Genomic DNA, 16,987 nt, shown 5'->3' on the forward strand with positions numbered 1-16,987 from the left:
GATAGTTCATAACCTTCATTCTACACCTTCTCCAGGTTTGATTCGATTAGAAACACCCAAGATACTGGATACTTCCCTCAACCAGAAACGCTTGGAAGATTTGATTCTATGCGCAGCAGTAGAGATTTTGATCAGGGTCATGGATTTCCAACATTTGATGACATCCCAGACACTTTTGGCTCTTCAGCACCATTTAGGCCATCACTAGACAGTCAAACTCCAAGAAGAGACTTGGATCCCTTTGGATCTTCAGGGTCATTTTGGAAGTCACTCGACAGTCAAACCCTAAGAAGAGAATCAGATTTTTTTGAGGCTTCAGCAGCTCCATTTAGGACATCATTCGACAGTTAAACTCCAAGAGGAGACTCGGACGCATTTGGGTCTTTTCCATTTAGGGCATCATTCAACGGTCAAACTCCTTGACGAGACTCGGACCCATTTGGGTCTTCAAGGCCTTTCCAGACGTCAATGGAAACTCCGAGAAAAGACTCTGATCATTGGAGTGCATTTTATGCTGTTGGTTGGGCATATTGAACATTCTACTGTAGTTTAACTGTTTGCATTTGAATATAATTGTTCTACGAGTGATAGATTTTTGGACGTCCTAATCATTTGTTGCTTTTAAATAACCTGCAGACTTCTTACTATTTGACTTTTGCAGTGGTGTAAGATGTTTTATTTTTTGAACATGTGGATGTTTGTGGTCTAAATCAATATTCGTTCTTGAATTGACATGTACTACTGGGAGAAAGTGTAGATCATCTGTTTTATCATTGTACTATAGCTTTAAATGTGGGAGAAAGGTCACAGCTTATGCTGTATTTCAAGGTGGCTTCATTATGTTATTGTAGGCTCAGAATATTTTAAAAGGCATTGGACTAAAAATTGTAGCAATTTTACATCTACTTACTAATATAAGAAATGATTGTTTTTAACTTTCAGCTTTTGAATTCTAATTCGCATCATTGTGAATTCTAGTGCTTTATTTTAGATCTCACACATATAGGGTGCCGTGTTGAAACTGTGATGTATGCTTCTACCTTGTTATATTTGCTCTGATCTATTTTCCTTTTTGGTATAAGGTCTTGTACAAGAGCAGTTGTGACAATCGCCTTAATGAGATCACATAAGGGGCATCTGCTGATAGACGTGAGGTATGTTGTAGGATACTTGAGCCTAAGCACATATTTTCATTAATCTTTAGCAACAGTCTTGGCTTAATGAGTACTACATAAATCTAGGCTAAGTCCCTAGCTAAGAAATATGAAGACAAATACAAACAAGCTGGAGATGTAGCTTCCAAGTTGACTGTTGAAGAAGCCACATTTCATGATTTACAGGTACCTTTCACCACATAGAAATTGTGGTCAATTAGTGGCCCATGTGTGTGTTTGCTTTTGCTCATTCGAAGATCAAAGTGTCAACTGTTTGCTGTTCGTTTTGTTCATCTGAGTCACAATTACCTGTACTTGTGAGATGGCGTGCTTTTATTTTTTATATTTTAACTTTAAGTATTACATTCTGGAGAAACAAAGGAAAAAAAAAAAAAAAACTTTATAGTAGTTTTTTAGGCCTGGTGGGATTGATAGCAGATGACAGAGAGAAAGTAGGGTGGGAAAATAGAATCAGTTGAATGGTCATACCCCTAGTGGTGTATTCTTTTTATTATCACTGGACTGATTGTCTTATGTGATTTATATGCAGGAGAAGAAAATGGAGCTATACAAGGCAATTGTCAAGATAGAGCAAGAAGGTGATGCTGATGGCACCGGTACCTTTTGCACAACCTTGTTGTTTAAAACATACTTTTGCTCAACCTGTCTAAGATCATTTCCAACTGAAATTTTCAGGATTGCGTTGATCACATCCAATTGGATCTTCATGGGCTTGTGAAAACTCTCAATGAACGCTGCAAGAAGTATGGATTGCGCGGAAAGCCTGCAATATTAACTGAGCTTCCCTTTGGTAAGTTGATCTCATTCCTTTCTAAATTCTTGGGAATCTAGGAATCTTGTATAAATAATGATACGAGTACTTCCATGAGCTTATTCTTTATCAAACTATCTGATGGATTTTACATTTTTTTATTTTTTTATGGACTTTGGCTTTGGGTAGTCAATTTATTAATAGTGTTGCCTTTTTAGAAGCTGAAAGTCATTCTGTTGTTAAATCATCAAAATCCTACAAAGAAACCCTTGTTTTCACCATTGTAATCTTTTCCTGATCACTCTGCTTTGTTTGATTTTATCATTTGAATTCTGTGTAGCGTTTCTTGAGTGCGTCATTTTATTTTTCGTTATTGTTCACTGCTGTGGTATTTGTGCTACAATGCATTTTGTAATCTGAAATTTTATTTTGTTTTTATATAGGCTGGCAACTTGGCATCCAAGAAGGAGCTGCTGACTAGGATGAGGATTGGGATAAGTTTGAAGACGAAGGTACATGCCAAAAATGAGTTTTATAGATCCAATATTGGCTCTGAGATGATAAATTTCTGGTAGCACTTAAATTCTTTTTTCCTTTTCACCTTGTGGTAAGTGGAGCATATTGCCTGCTGTTTGTAGTTCCTTTGTCGTCTGGTGGTGGTTTCCCAATCTGTTCAGGAGTTTTAACTATTCGATGTGACTGATTCAGAAGTTTACTTTTTAGGATTCACTTTTGTCAAGGAGCTCACTCTTGATGTGTCAAATGTCTTAGCGCCTCCAAAACAGAAATCATCATCAGTTCAAAAAGAAGAAGCGCCTCCAGTTGAGAGTCCAACTGCTTCTTCACCTAAAGTTGATGTCAAGTCAGAAAAGCCTCAGAGTGCGGATGACAAGGTTGCTGAAAATGGAGCAGCATATGATAAAAATGAAGAGGAGTCTGCAAAAAGTGCTATGAACAGTCCATTTGCCAGCAGTACTGTTGGAAGCCCATGTAGAGAATTTTCAGATTCCAACTATGGAAGGACAACAGGCACAGAGGCCTCGCCCCGTGATAAGGAATCTCAAAGGTATAGTTTTAGATCTGTAGTTTTCTAACTACATATTTAAGATCACCATGATACCTGCAAAAATTGTTGAAATTCTGAACTTTGATGTGCAGTGCTGATCATGGGGGTGCTGGGTCTGTGTTTTCAAGTGACAAGGGTTTCGATGAACCAGCATGGGGGACATTTGACACTAATGATGACGTTGACTTGGTGTGGGGTTTCAATCCAGTTAGTATCACCAAGGTAAGCCGATATTGTACATTCAGTGTTCTTTATTATTTTATAGAACTAAATTCTTTGGCCTTGTGTTTATACTGACCGAGTAGTGCTTCATGATTGCTGTTAATGCCACCTATTTGTTTGTGGCTGTGATCATGTATCCTTTGTTTCAATAGTAGCCTCAAGTGCCCTAATGCTTGCTGTGTTTAGTTATTAGAGAAGGTTATGTGAATTTTATCAATAATAGTTTCTATCTTCACCAAGTTTCCAGTTCTGATGTTTTCATCATGTAAATCAGTTTGTAGTCGTATGGGTCTTTCAAACCAAATATGACAAAACCGAGTTTCCTGATTTCAGTCTTGGGTCACTGTAGATATAAAAAGAAGGGTATGTGGAATTGCTCTTAGTGCAATTAATTGCACGTTGAAGGGGACTTTGGTTTGGGCATTAGGTCTAGGTTAATCAAGACTGTTTATGTTTACATTGACAACAGAGGGTGCTGCATTGCACACGGAACATTTTGTAGCCAATGGAAAGTTTCCATTATTTTGCACCTTTTAAGTAGGCATGGATTCTAGGTTCCAGTGAATCCACTTTCTTTTCTAATATAGCTTGTTGGTTATGTAGCACTTTCAAGCTTTCGGTTTTTTGCAGTTTTATATTTGTTGTTATTACTGGCATGCTGGATTGTGCGGTAACTGCTCTTAATCATGTGTGATGTAGGATATGGATCAGGAGAGTAATAAGGATCACTACTTTTCTGGCCCTGGGGAGTTCAGCCTCAACCCTATCAGGAATGGGTCATCACAAGGAGGTAGCTTTTCCCAGAAGAGCCGCCCTTTTACTTTCGACGATTCTGTTCCCAGCACACCAATGTCTGCCTTCAATTCAGGATATTCACCACCAAGGTACAAGGATAGTTCAGAACCTTCATTCGACACCTTCTCCAGGTTTGATTCGTTTAGAAGCACCCAAGATACTGGATACTTCCCTCAATCAGAAACTCTTGGCAGATTTGATTATATGCGCAACAGTAGAGATTTTGATCAGGGTCAATGATTTCCAACATTTGATGACATCCCAGACCCTTTTGGCTCTTCAGTGCCATTTAGGCCATCACTGGACGGTCAAACTCCAAGAAGAGACTCGGACCCCTTTGGATCTTCAGGGTCATTTTGGATGTCGCTGGACAGTCAAACCCCAAGAAAAGAATCAAATTTTTTTGGGCATTCAGGACATCATTCGACAATCAAACTCCAAAAGGAGACTTGGACGCATTTGGGTCTTCTCCATTGAGGACATTATTCAACAGTCAAACTCCGTGACGAGACTCGGACCCATTTGGGTCTTCAGGGCCTTTCCGGACGTCAATGGAGACTCTGAGAAAAGACTCTGATCATTGGAGTGCATTTTAGCCAGTTAGGTGTGCTTCATTTTGTGTCTGCTATTCAATCGCTGTTCAAAGCCTTTCTATTGTGGCGTGGTGGGACGGGCCTTGTGTTTTACGCTTTGAAATCACTAAGCCTGTAATGTATCTTTTGTATTTCATCCCTTTTTGTGTATGCAAGTTGCCATTTCTTCATTATTTTTTCCTTTATCTTGTTGCGCAACATATATTTCCTCCTTAATTTTGGAATTTTCCTAGTCCTATTGAAGCGAAGACCCCCATAGTTTTTTTGTTTGTTACAAATTGATGATCGTATTATTAAACTTAAGGACTTATTTTGTTGTAATTTCCATTTCCATCTCAAATAAATTTTGTGTTTGCTGATTTTGTTGTTCAGTTCAAACGAGAACACAAGATTTGGCGTTTTTAGTCCAACTAGGTCGTTCATATCTTTTGCTCATTGCAGTTGAGCTATGGAGCTATTTGAGTTTTTATTCTTTTGTCGAATGTTCAATGTCAACTACGTGACTCGTCACTTCCACTTTCACGACGTCAAATTCAACTACGTGACACAGCCGCGAGGTCTACCACTAAGAACTGAAGCTTAAGAACCTCCACCTCGATGAGGACGGCAACTTGAAGGTCACCGATATCGGAGTCAGTGCTTTCTCAGCACACTTGAAGCAGGGTCTCACCTTTGTCGCGGACCCCTTCGAGCTGGGGACTTGTTTGCCCTTCGTGGTTCGGTGGATTTTCTGATTTTTGAGCTATTTTATTAGGTACTTTCAGAGTTAATTGAGTTGATTTTGTGGGTTTAATTGTGTTTCTTAATTTTATTTACTTGATTATGGAACTGGGCATGCAGATGAACTTAATTTGGTGGACGGATTAAGCAGGTCGAAGATCTCGAACAGGTGAGGTGGAGAAAAAGCAGGTTTTGACTTCTTCCTTTCTGATTATTATGGCTGGAACTTTGAAAAGAAGAACTTATTTTTGCATTTACCAAACATTTTACACTGGAGATTTTTTCATAGCTGTTTTTACAAAAAGTTAAAGCAATCCCAAACCCGTACTGGGCTTAGGCAACAAAGCCTACATATCCAAGGGGAATAGACAAATTCACAATGATATGGCACTCAGGCCAAAAGACCCATTCAGCCAAAAGGATCCTTCGGCTTCTGACTCATCACTTTCATTTAACTCAAACGGATTATAACTTTATTCACTGGCTTCTGAATCATCATCACTTTCATTTGCTTTATTCTTATAACTTGATCCACTGGCTTCCCAAGTTTCATCTTCTCTTGTTTCTTCTTGTATTTTTGGTTCCTCCGATGTGAAGACGCGATCAGGTTTGACTTTCTCAACATCTTCCGCATACAACGGCCATATACCACAATTTTCCACCTTCAGACCGGAATCAGGACTCCAGGAATGATGTCGAGACACAGAGAATTGAACAGTGACCTCATTTGCAAGTTTGTAAACATCAGGGGAGCATTTTTCTGCTCCCTCTTCAATTATAAAGGGCCTACCCCACACGTGCACGTGATCATGTAGGTTGTCTTTCTCCCAGGGACGCATCCAACGGAATCGTTGGACAATGAATCCAGAAGTGAACAGTCCATGGCTTTCACCCAGGGATTTGACATTGCACCTAGCTGTTATTTCAAAGTCATTATTGCAGTTGGAAACACAAGAAACAACAGCAGAGAGAAGGAAACCCAATAAACCTGTTCGAAAATAATCTGGAGGAAGCTTGATATGGACTGAAGATCCCTCACTTTGATATCTGAAGCTGAACCACTTCGGAATTTCTTTTCCCGGACATATAATGCCAAACCAAGGGTTCCCATAATCTTTCTTTGATGAATTAGTTGCCTCTCGCATAATTCTAAGCTGTGCTTCATCCATTATGTTGCTCCTTGCATTATGATCCAAATTTCCGCAATTATAAAAATTACGTTTCCCAAAATATGTGTATTTATCCCAACCTTGTGTGAGTGCTGTCCATGAACTTGGCACTGTCTTTAGCGACCTGAAGCCTTGAGCTTCAAGATTACATAGCACTGGGAGCTCTGGTAATGATTGAAGCCGCTTGCACCCAATTAAGCTTAGTCTATGCAACTGAGAAGCTTGTTTGATGCTTGCAGGTATGCTCCTGATCGTGCTTCTACTTAGATCCAAATCTTGCAATGAGGTTGAGCCAACGAGACCATCAGGGATTTCTGATATGCGGGTGCCATGGAGGTGTAGAACTTTCAAAGATAGCAAATGAGTAGAGCCAGACGGAAATTCTTTGATTTCGTGACAACAACAAAATCTGAGAGTTTTAAGGTTGGTTAAACTGTAGATACTTCTTGGGACAACATTAAGGTTCCTGCACATATCAAGATCTAATGTTTCAAGCCCAATTAGATTTCCAATAGACGAAGGGAGCTCTTTGACCGCTGTCTTTTTCAAACTAAGAAAGTTCAGATGTTCCATTGGCTCCAAGATTTGAGGGAATTCCTAAAATGCAGAGCAACCTTCGAGATTAAGTGTGCCAAGAGATTTCAACTTATAGATGCTCTCTGGGATACTTGAAAGCCTTGTGCAAAATTGTAGTTGAATGCTTGTTAGAGCAGGGAGAAACTCGATTGATGAGTGTAGCTCTTTAACCTCTATTCCACATAAATTAAAAGACTTCAAATGTTCCATTGCCTCCAAGATCTCTGGGAAGTATTCAAGGTTAGAGCACCCAGAGAGATTGAGTTCCTTTAGAGATTTCAACTTACAATGCCCTTTGGGATACTTGATAGCCTTTTGCAAACATGTAGTTGAATGCTTGTTAGAGCAGGGAGAAACTCGATTGATGAGTGTAGCTCTTTAAGCTCTGTTCCATTTAGATTTAAAGCCTTCAAATGTTCCATTGGCTCCAAGATCTCTGGGAAGTATTCAAGGTTAGAGCACCCAGAGAGATTGAGTTCCTTTAGAGATTTCAACTAACAAATGCTCTTTGGGATACTTGATAGCCTTTTGCAAACATGTAGTTGAATGCTTGTTAGAGCAAGGAGAAACTCGATTGATGAGTGTAGCTCTTTAACCTCTGTTCCATTTAAATTTAAAGCCTTCAAATGTTCCATTGGCTCCAAGATCTCTGGGAAGTATTCAAGCAGTATGAAGATGGCTGGTAATACCAAGGCGGGAGTCCTCACCTCTAAAACCATAAATTAAGTGATTTGGATTGATTTGGATTTTTGAAATTTGATACAACGGATTACTTAATTTAGTGGTTTTGATGGAAGAGAGGGAAATGATCTCTTCCCCAAAAATTTAAAGCGTTCAGACACATTGAAAAAGACAGATGAAGGGCACATCATCACATGGCAATGGCATCATCAGTTCACACCTTTTATTAATATAGCTACTCACAAGAGACACAACTCACCAGTCACTAGTGCATGGTAGCGGCAAACACACAGTAGCCAATAGGCACCCCTTCATGGCCTTACGCGCTTTATGTACAAATTTAACTTTGATGCTGCGTCCACTGATTTCATATTTCATCAGCAAATGCAATTTAATTTCTACAAGGACTAAACTAAGTTGAAAATGTACACGATGAAGAATTGAAATATAAAACTTTATTAATCGAAACTACATAACTGCCAAGAAGGCTATATACATTAAAGGGACTACATCTTGATTGACTTGTTATTCAACGAGTTACAAGGCAACCTATTTATAGAGAAAACGAATTCAAACCCTAATCTCTAACGAACAAGTAATCATAAACTTAACAGGCAAAAAAACCTAATCCTTGGCCCACAAGAAAACCCTGTTAAAATAACAATAATACTAAAAGTAATTTTCCAACAACCCACACCAGCACGTCACGTCATGTCGTGACTGTAACATCTAAGTGACATACTTACTAATGCATTATTAGTCTAGGATTTCATGGTGGTAATACTAGGTGTAAGTAAGTCTTCAATTGAAGATAAAACCAATCTAATGCATTTGAATTTTTAAATCAACGAGCGCAATAGCTTGAAATAGAGAACGGCCACCTCCAAATCGGTTTTGGTCGAGTCTGATTTTGAAAAGCAAGGTCCTCTCCATTCAATAGACATGTTTTCAGGAGTCATCGACCCAATAAAGGAAGAGTAAAGTGAAGAAAGAGAGAGATCAGGGGGAGGCTGTCAGTGTGAGGATATGAGTTGGCTGGGTCATGGGCCATGACTGCTGGTCTTCCAAGCTGTTTTTGTTTTTTGGTCGAAATGATTTTTGTTTTTTGATATAAGCAATATTGGAGGAGAAGGAAATTAGACATGTTCATAGATATAATTCATGTTAGTGACCATACAAGCAATATTTGAGTATAATAATTGTATTTGATTTTCACAGTTTCTTGGTTATGTTACCAAATTATATTTATATATATTAAAACATAAATTTAAAAAAACATTGTTCATTAATAGTGAAAGGACGGACATACCCTTGGGTTTCTTCTTTGTATAACGACTGTTTCATATTTTCTACAGGTAAACGTCAATTTTGCCCTTCCCGGCCACGCGTCTTTCATCGTTTCTTTCTTCCTCTGCTTCCACCGCATCGTTTTAACTTAACCTTTAATAAAGAAATTATCTTGTCTGGAAGGTGGGGAAAGGAAAGAGAAGAGGGATAGTGGCTGGAGTATTTTGTTTTCATTCTAAAAAGGCAGATGTGGCTAGAAGAAATAAAGGTTTGTGGGTTGGGAGAAGGAAGAAAACGCCACCCTGTGCCTTTTTCCACCATCTACTTTTTCTGCACGTAGACAAAACAAGTGCAGCTTTCCAATTGTGATGGTGAAAAAAGGAAATCGAAAGCAAAAGGGCATCCGTCTACCACCACCAAAGAGGTGCAGAGCCATGTACGAATGTCAATGTTAAATAAAGAAGTTTTGTCGTGGAAGGTGATGACTGGGGTCCAGGCTTGGCTTATCATCCCACCCACCACCAAAATCCACCACTATCACCAATTCACCATGGTCCATGACTGATATCCAACGAACGATTTGAATAACGTTAATGTCATTTTCAATCGATGGCTGATCAGAGAACTTGCTTTAGTCCTCTGGTCTTTTAAGATATTAATATTTTAATAACCAGTACAGAGCCACATTTGCCTCTGTCTCCAACCGAGGGCCAAAGGACCATATGGCTCGTTTGAGACTTGTCACAAAAAACCGTCTCCAACCGAGGACCAAGGGGCCAAACATAATTTATTATTTAAAAACTACAACGTAAATTCAAATTGTTTAATGTTTTTTCATATTACTTAATTTAATTTAATATTGTATAATGGCTTAGGAAGTTATAGGAAAAAAATATGAAACAAATTTTGTGAAATAGAAGTTATAGGAAAAAAAATATAATTTAAAAAAAAATCTGAAACAAATTTTATGAAATAAAAGTTATAGGAAAAAAAATATAATTTAAAATAAAATGAAACGAATTTTGTGAAATAGAAGTTATAGGAAACAATGGAATTTTAAAAAAAAATATGAAACAAATTTTGTAAAATAAAAGTTATAGGAAAAAGATAAAATTTTAAAAAATATATATGAAAAATAGAAGTTATAGGAAAATTTTGTAAATAAAAAATAATAGGGTAAAGTACAAAAAACTATTTCAATTATTGGGATCACGGCAGTTTCATACCTTATCTTTTAAAATTGACAATGTCATACCGCATCTTACGAATTTGCGACAATGTCATACCTCCGTCAATTTTTCTGTTAGTTTTTCTGTTAAGTGCTGATGTGGCAAGAGACAGGGATCACTCACTAATCCAGCTGGATTAAAAAATAATTAAATATTAAAAAAATTAAAAATAAAAAAACAAAACAAAAAAAATTCCTATGGGTGCGGGACCCTTTCCCCTCTCCTTCTTCTTCTTCTTCCTTCTTTTGGGTTCTTTTTTATTTTTATTTTTTATTTTAGGACCACTATGTTGCCACTATGTTGCCATTGATAGATGATATTGATTGATATGTTTCCTGTTTTCTTGAGATTCTTTGTGATCTCTGATTTTTTTGTATAATTAAATCATTCATTTTATGTATTTCTTATATAGCAATTATACTTGTAAATCAAGCTATTATACTCATGTAATTCAATGATAATTCACCCTCAAGACCATCGAGGTATTTAGCCACTTACCTACCAAAGCATGTTGTCTTGCGTGTGAGGTCCAATGACTACAAGTGCTCTACGTCATCCGATTTGTGTCGTACATGTGTTAGGTTTGTAAATTCATCACATGTTAGGGGGCGTATTGAAAGTATCAATCCCACGTCGGGAAAACAAAAGACCTTGCATGCACTTATAAGTCATTTGGCTACTCCTCATATTGCCATTGGTTTTATTGTGAAATCTCAACTTTCTTTGTCCACAAGCTAGTGATAAGTCAGACCATGACATTGTTTCCATTTGAATGGCTTGGGTTGAATGCTTTAAAGGTTTCAACGTTTTGCGACTTTCTTGCTTGATTGGTTACATTCATCTATAATCAACCACTCGTTCCACTTCATTCTCTTTTTTAATTATACTTACAAACCGTATCAGGTTATTAGCTTGTGCGTTGGGAGGAACAGCGAAAGACATGGAGTGTATCATGACTCTGTTGTCTATGTGCCACAGATCATTAACATTTACTTATTCTTCATCTTCTGCCACTGCTGCCGATGCTGACGCTGGTGGTGATGTTGATATCTCTCCTCATCGGGAAAAGTATGATGTGTTTATAAGTTTCAGAGGCGAGGACACCTGACTTGGAATTACCAGCCATCTTCACGAAGCCTTACTTCGGAAGAAAATCGAAACCTACATAGATTACTGGCTTGTGAGGGGAGAAGAAATTGGACCTTCCCTGCGAAAAGCGATCGAGAAATCTAAGATTTCGGTGATCATATTCTCACAAAACTATGCTTCTTCCACATGGTGTCTGGATGAACTTGTACATATACTAAGATGCAAGGAAGCATATGGCCAGCTGGTTATACTCGTCTTCTATGACATCAGTCCATCAGATGTACAAAAACAACAAGGGAGCTATGCAGTTGCATTTGCTCAACTTGAAAAACGTTTCAAGAACAGTATCGACAAGGTGCACAAGTGGAGGGCTGCTTTGACAACTATAGCCAATCTATCTGGGTTTGATAATTCAAACAAAACTGGGTAATTAAGTAACTCCATAATTTGTATAAATTTTTTTCTACTTGTTATCATTTGATTCATACAAAATTAGTTTAGGCATACTTATTACTAACTATTGTTTGTCCTTCATAATCATATTATACTTGCCAGGACAGAAGCCGATTTAGTCAAGAAAGTGGTTGACGATATTTGGAACAAATTGATTCGTGAATCATCATGTGATTTAAAGGGCCTGGTTGGAATTGAAAGACGCATCGAGCAAATAGAATCTTTGTTATGCATTCATTCACCAGACGCTTGCATCACTGTAGGAATTTGGGGGATGGGTGGTATTGGGAAGACCACCCTTTCTGAAACTGTATTTCACAGACTTTCTTCCAAATTCGAAGCTAGTTGTTTTCTTAGAAATGTTAGGGAGAACTCAGAACAAACAGATGGACTATATCGCTTGCAAAATAAACTTCTAAAAGAGATATTAAAGGAAGAAGGTTTATCCATAGGGTCAACTTTTGTTAGGGAAAGCCTCAGTCGTACAAAGGTCCTCATTGTTCTTGATGATGTGAGTGATTCAATGCAAATTGAACATTTAGCTAGCATTCGTCTTCAGTATGGCACTGGAAGTAGAATCATTATCACTAGTAGAGATAGGAGCACACTTAGGCAAACTGTTGAAGAGGATAAGATCTACAAGGTTGAGGGATTAAAACCGGATGATGCTCTTCAGCTTTTCTGTTCGCGTGCTTTCAAGAATAACAGTACTCGTAGAACAGATTATAAGGAGTTGGCAGAAAAGGCGGTGGATTATGTTGGAGGCATTCCTTTAGCTCTTGTACTTTTGGGGTCCTCATTCCTAAATTGTAAGAGCAAAGAAGAATGGGAAGATGAATTGAACAAATTGAAACAATTTCCCAATGAAAATATCCAGAGAGTGTTGAGACTAAGTTATGATGGATTGGGAAGAAATGAGAAGGAGATATTTTTGGACAAAGCTTGTTTTCATAAAGGGAAGCATGTGGATTATGTAAAAAAAATGTTAGCTATTCGTGGATTCTTTGCAGGGGCTGGAATTAGAGTTCTCGTTGATATGTCTCTTATATCAATTCATTCAACAAAGAAAACCATAGAGATGCATGATTTGCTTCAAGAAATTGGAAGCACAATTGTTCATGAACAATGTATTGAAGATCCCGCTAAACGTAATAGGTTGTTCAATGATGTCGATATGTATCATCTACTAAAAAGTAACACGGTAAGGGTCAAATGAATTCAATTTCCAGTTCTTTTTATTTCCTTTTTTAAGTAAAAGCAAATAGAGAAACTTTAGATGAAAACACACCAAAGAAAAGCTCATTTATATAAAGATGTCAGATTACTACAAATTTAATTATTAATTGAATTTTGTTGTACATGCATTTAAACTTCACTCTTATTGTCAGGGAACTCCGATTGTTCAAGCCATATTGGTTAACTGGTTTAAGATTGAAGAGCAAACATTGAAACGTGCAAACTTCAAAGTGATGTCTAACCTAATGATGCTAATTGTGGTTAACTCTGAAAAGTTTGGCACTTACTGGAAATTAACCGCTTCTCTTGATCTTCCCAATTCTCTTCGTTATCTTTACTGGCGTGGATATCCTTTGAAATCTTTGCCGTTAAATTTTTCTCCTGAAAATCTAGTTGAGCTTCATATGCCTGAAAGCCAAGTTAAGGAGCTTTGGAATGAACCCCAGGTATAAATATACTTATTTTTGTTCTTGTAAAGAATGCAGTGTAGGAAGTCTTGCTTATTAATTCTCTGTAGTTTTCTTTACTTTTGTTACAGAGACTTGTGAACTTAGAAGTGATCAATCTACAATACTCTAAATATCTAACAGAAGTTCCGAATCTCTCTTGGAGTCTAAAAATTGTGGACATAAATCTTTGTGGCTGTGAAAGTTTGGTTGAAATTCCCTGGTGCTTTCAACGTCTCCACAAACTTACTCAGCTTGATCTTGCAAGATGCACAAGTCTTAAGTATCTTCCAGAGATGCCAGAGAATATTGAAATCTTAGATTTATATCGTAGTGGTATACAGGAATTGCCTGAATCAGTTTGGTCTCACGAAAAAATTTCTTACATGGATATAACAGATTGTAGAGACCTCAAGAAACTTCCAAGCAACAGGTGTAAGCTGAAAGTCTCTGGTTGTTTTGATCTACAGGGCTGCACATCTCTTGGCCAGGTTTCTGAGCTTCCCAGGGATATAAGTAAATTATCATTGGTTGGTTGCAAGAGCCTTGTGAGTCTCCCAACCAACATTTGTAAGTTGAAATATCTCAGGGAACTCGATCTCTCTAGCTGCTCTAAACTTGAAAACTTCCCAGAGATCTTGGAGCCGATGGAATATTTGGAATATCTTTGTTTAAGTCGAACAGCTGTTCTAGAGCTACACTCATCAATCGAATTTCTCCCTGCTCTAAAAAACATTCAACTAAGAGACTGCAAAAGGCTTTCAAGTATCCCGAGGAGCATTTGTAACTTGAAATCTCTTGAGAGACTTGATCTCACTGGTTGCTCTGCTTTTTACGAATTCCCTCCAATCTTGGAGCCAATGGAACATCTGAACTTTCTTAGTTTGAAAGAGACAGCGCTCGAAAAACTTCCTTCGTCTATTGGAAGTCTGATTGGGCTTGAAACATTAGATCTTGATATGTGCAAGAACCTTAACGTTGTCCCAAGAAGCATCTACATTTTAAGCAACCTTAAAACTCTCAGTTTTCGTGACTGTCGAGGACTCAAAGAGTTGCCATCCGGTTCTGTTGGTTTGCTCTCTTTGGAAGTTCTTGACCTCCGTCGCACCCGCATATTAGAAATCCCTGATGGTCTCCTTGGCTCAATCTCATTGCAACATTTAATTTTGAGTGAAACCAGGATTAGGAGCATACCTGCAGGCATCAGACAAGCTTCTCGATTGCATAGACTAAGCGTAATTGGGTGCAAGCGGCTTCAATCATTACCAGAGCTCCCAGTGGTATGTGACCTTGAAGCACATGGATGCACGTCGCTGAGTAGAGTGTCAAGTTCATGGACAACACTCATACAAGGTTGGGATAAATACGACTCTTTTGGGAAACTTGATTTTTCTGATTGCCGAAAATTGGATCATAATGCAAGGAGCAACATAATGGATGAAGCACATATTAGAATTATGCGAGTGGCAACTGAGCCATTAAAGAACTCTTATGGGAACCCTTGTGTTAGCATTGTATGTCCTGGAAAAGAAATTCCAATTTGGTTCAGCTTCGGCTATCAAAGTGAGGGATCTTCAGTTCATATCAAGCTTCCTCCAGATTGGTTTCGAACAGGTTTATCAGGTTTCGCTATCTCTGTCGTTGTTTCTTGTGTTTCCAACTGCCAGGGAGACTTAAGGGTAAGAGCTAGTTTCAATGTTAAATTACTGGGTGAAAGCCATGAACTGTTCACTTCTTTATTCTACATCCCAATTCGGAGATTGAATGGCTACTGTTACGACCGACATCACGTGTATGTGTGGAATAAGGCCTTTCTAAGTGAAGAGGTAGCAAAAAAATGCTCCCCTGATGTTTACAAACTTGCCAATGAGGCCTCTGTTGAGTTCTACCTGCCAAAGTTTTACGAACAACACACTCCCGGTGCGAAGGTGGAAAAGTGTGGTATATGCCCGTTTTATGTTGAAGATGCTGAGAAATTCAAAGTTGATCATGTCTTCGTATCAGGGGAACCAAAAATACCAGAAGAAACAAGACAGGATGAAAATTTGGAAGCTTGTGGATCAAGTTACGAGAACAAAGCAAATGAAAGTGATGATGAGTCATTAGCCAGTGAATCAAGTTATGATCAGTTGGAAGCAAATGAGAGTGATGATGGTCAGAGGCCTAGTCTTTTTTGACGACTGGTGTTGCTGAAGATCACTTGGACATTAGTTCTGTCCTACACGGATTACTTTTAGCTTTGTACTATTATAAATATCAATGAACGGTAGGCTCGCTCAGTCATTGAGTTGAGATCACAAACTTTTTTATTATCTTTCACTTTTTTAGGTTTTTGTTTTCTTCTCTTCTTTGGTTTTTTTTTTTTTTTTTTTTTTTTTTTGGCCTGAATGGCGCATCAAATTATTGAATTTGTCTATACCCTTGGGAGATGTAGGCTTTTTTGCCTAAGCCTTAGAGTAGAAGTTTATGCCTAGGCATGGACCTGAAGCAAATGCAAGTTAAGAGAACTATGAAGCCATCATGTTAGTGGAAGTGAACATTCGACAAAAGAGAAATACTCATGGTTTTATAGCTCAACTGCCATGCGCAAAATATATATGAATGACCTTGACACGTCCCCATTCCAATATCCGGAAGACACTGGATTGGCCATGTGATGGTTGACATCCGATGGTGACTCAAGCCATCCCATCTAGTGACGGATCCAAAAATTCATCCGAGGATGGGCCTTTAAGCCAAATGAAAGAAATTAGAAAAAAAAAAAAAATTATAACAATACAATTAATTGGAGAACAATTAAAGGTTTTTATTTTATTTTTTGTCTTTTCATGGAATATTTTAATCAAACAAGAGTGATGGAGGTTTAAAAATTGAACGAAATATTTGGTACTGAGATGATTATATCATAAAAACAAAGCTTGTTTACGAGCCCTTATAAAAAAAGGATTAACAAAGTAGATTCGAACAAAATTTAAGGTCATAACTCAAAACTATATATTACCATGAGATTTTTCTTTCAACTTAATTGAATCTTCTTCTAAATTGTATAGAACTGGTTTATATGAACTAACCAAAAAAAAAAAAAAAGGGAATTGGTTTAAAATAATAAAAGGTTGTTGACATCAGAAGGTTTATATTGTGAGATAGAAGACTTTTATGATAAAATAGGAGGCTAATTATAACTTGTATGGTAAAAAAATTAGAAGATTGTTGGGAAAAGCAAGTAGGGGTGGGCACGGGTCGGGCCGGGCCCAATTTTGAAGGGATCGGACCGGACCCGGGTGCAAAGGAAACGGGCCGGGAACAACATATTCTAATATAGGAACCGGACCTAACCCGGCCCGGTTTGGGCCGGGTCCACAATTCTTTGTTTTTGTTTTGTTTTGTTTTTTTTTTTTTTTCCTGAAACCTCTACCTTCCTCGATGTCTCCGCCTCCCTTCGCCAAGGCCACGCCATCCATCAGAGTTGAAACGGCCACGCTATGCCCAAAAGACCTCA

At 38.0% G+C, this 16,987-nt stretch overlaps 2 pseudogenes; both read left to right on the top strand.

Moving 5' to 3' along the window:
- LOC137728300 (uncharacterized) overlaps positions 1 to 16,987 on the top strand; it is a 68,511-nt pseudogene that overhangs the window by 5,203 nt on the left and 46,321 nt on the right.
- Positions 11,205 to 15,665, top strand: LOC137727588 (disease resistance-like protein DSC1; annotated as a pseudogene).

Source organism: Pyrus communis, chromosome 3 (assembly GCF_963583255.1).
Source record: "Pyrus communis chromosome 3, drPyrComm1.1, whole genome shotgun sequence".
Lineage (NCBI taxonomy): Eukaryota > Viridiplantae > Streptophyta > Magnoliopsida > Rosales > Rosaceae > Pyrus > Pyrus communis.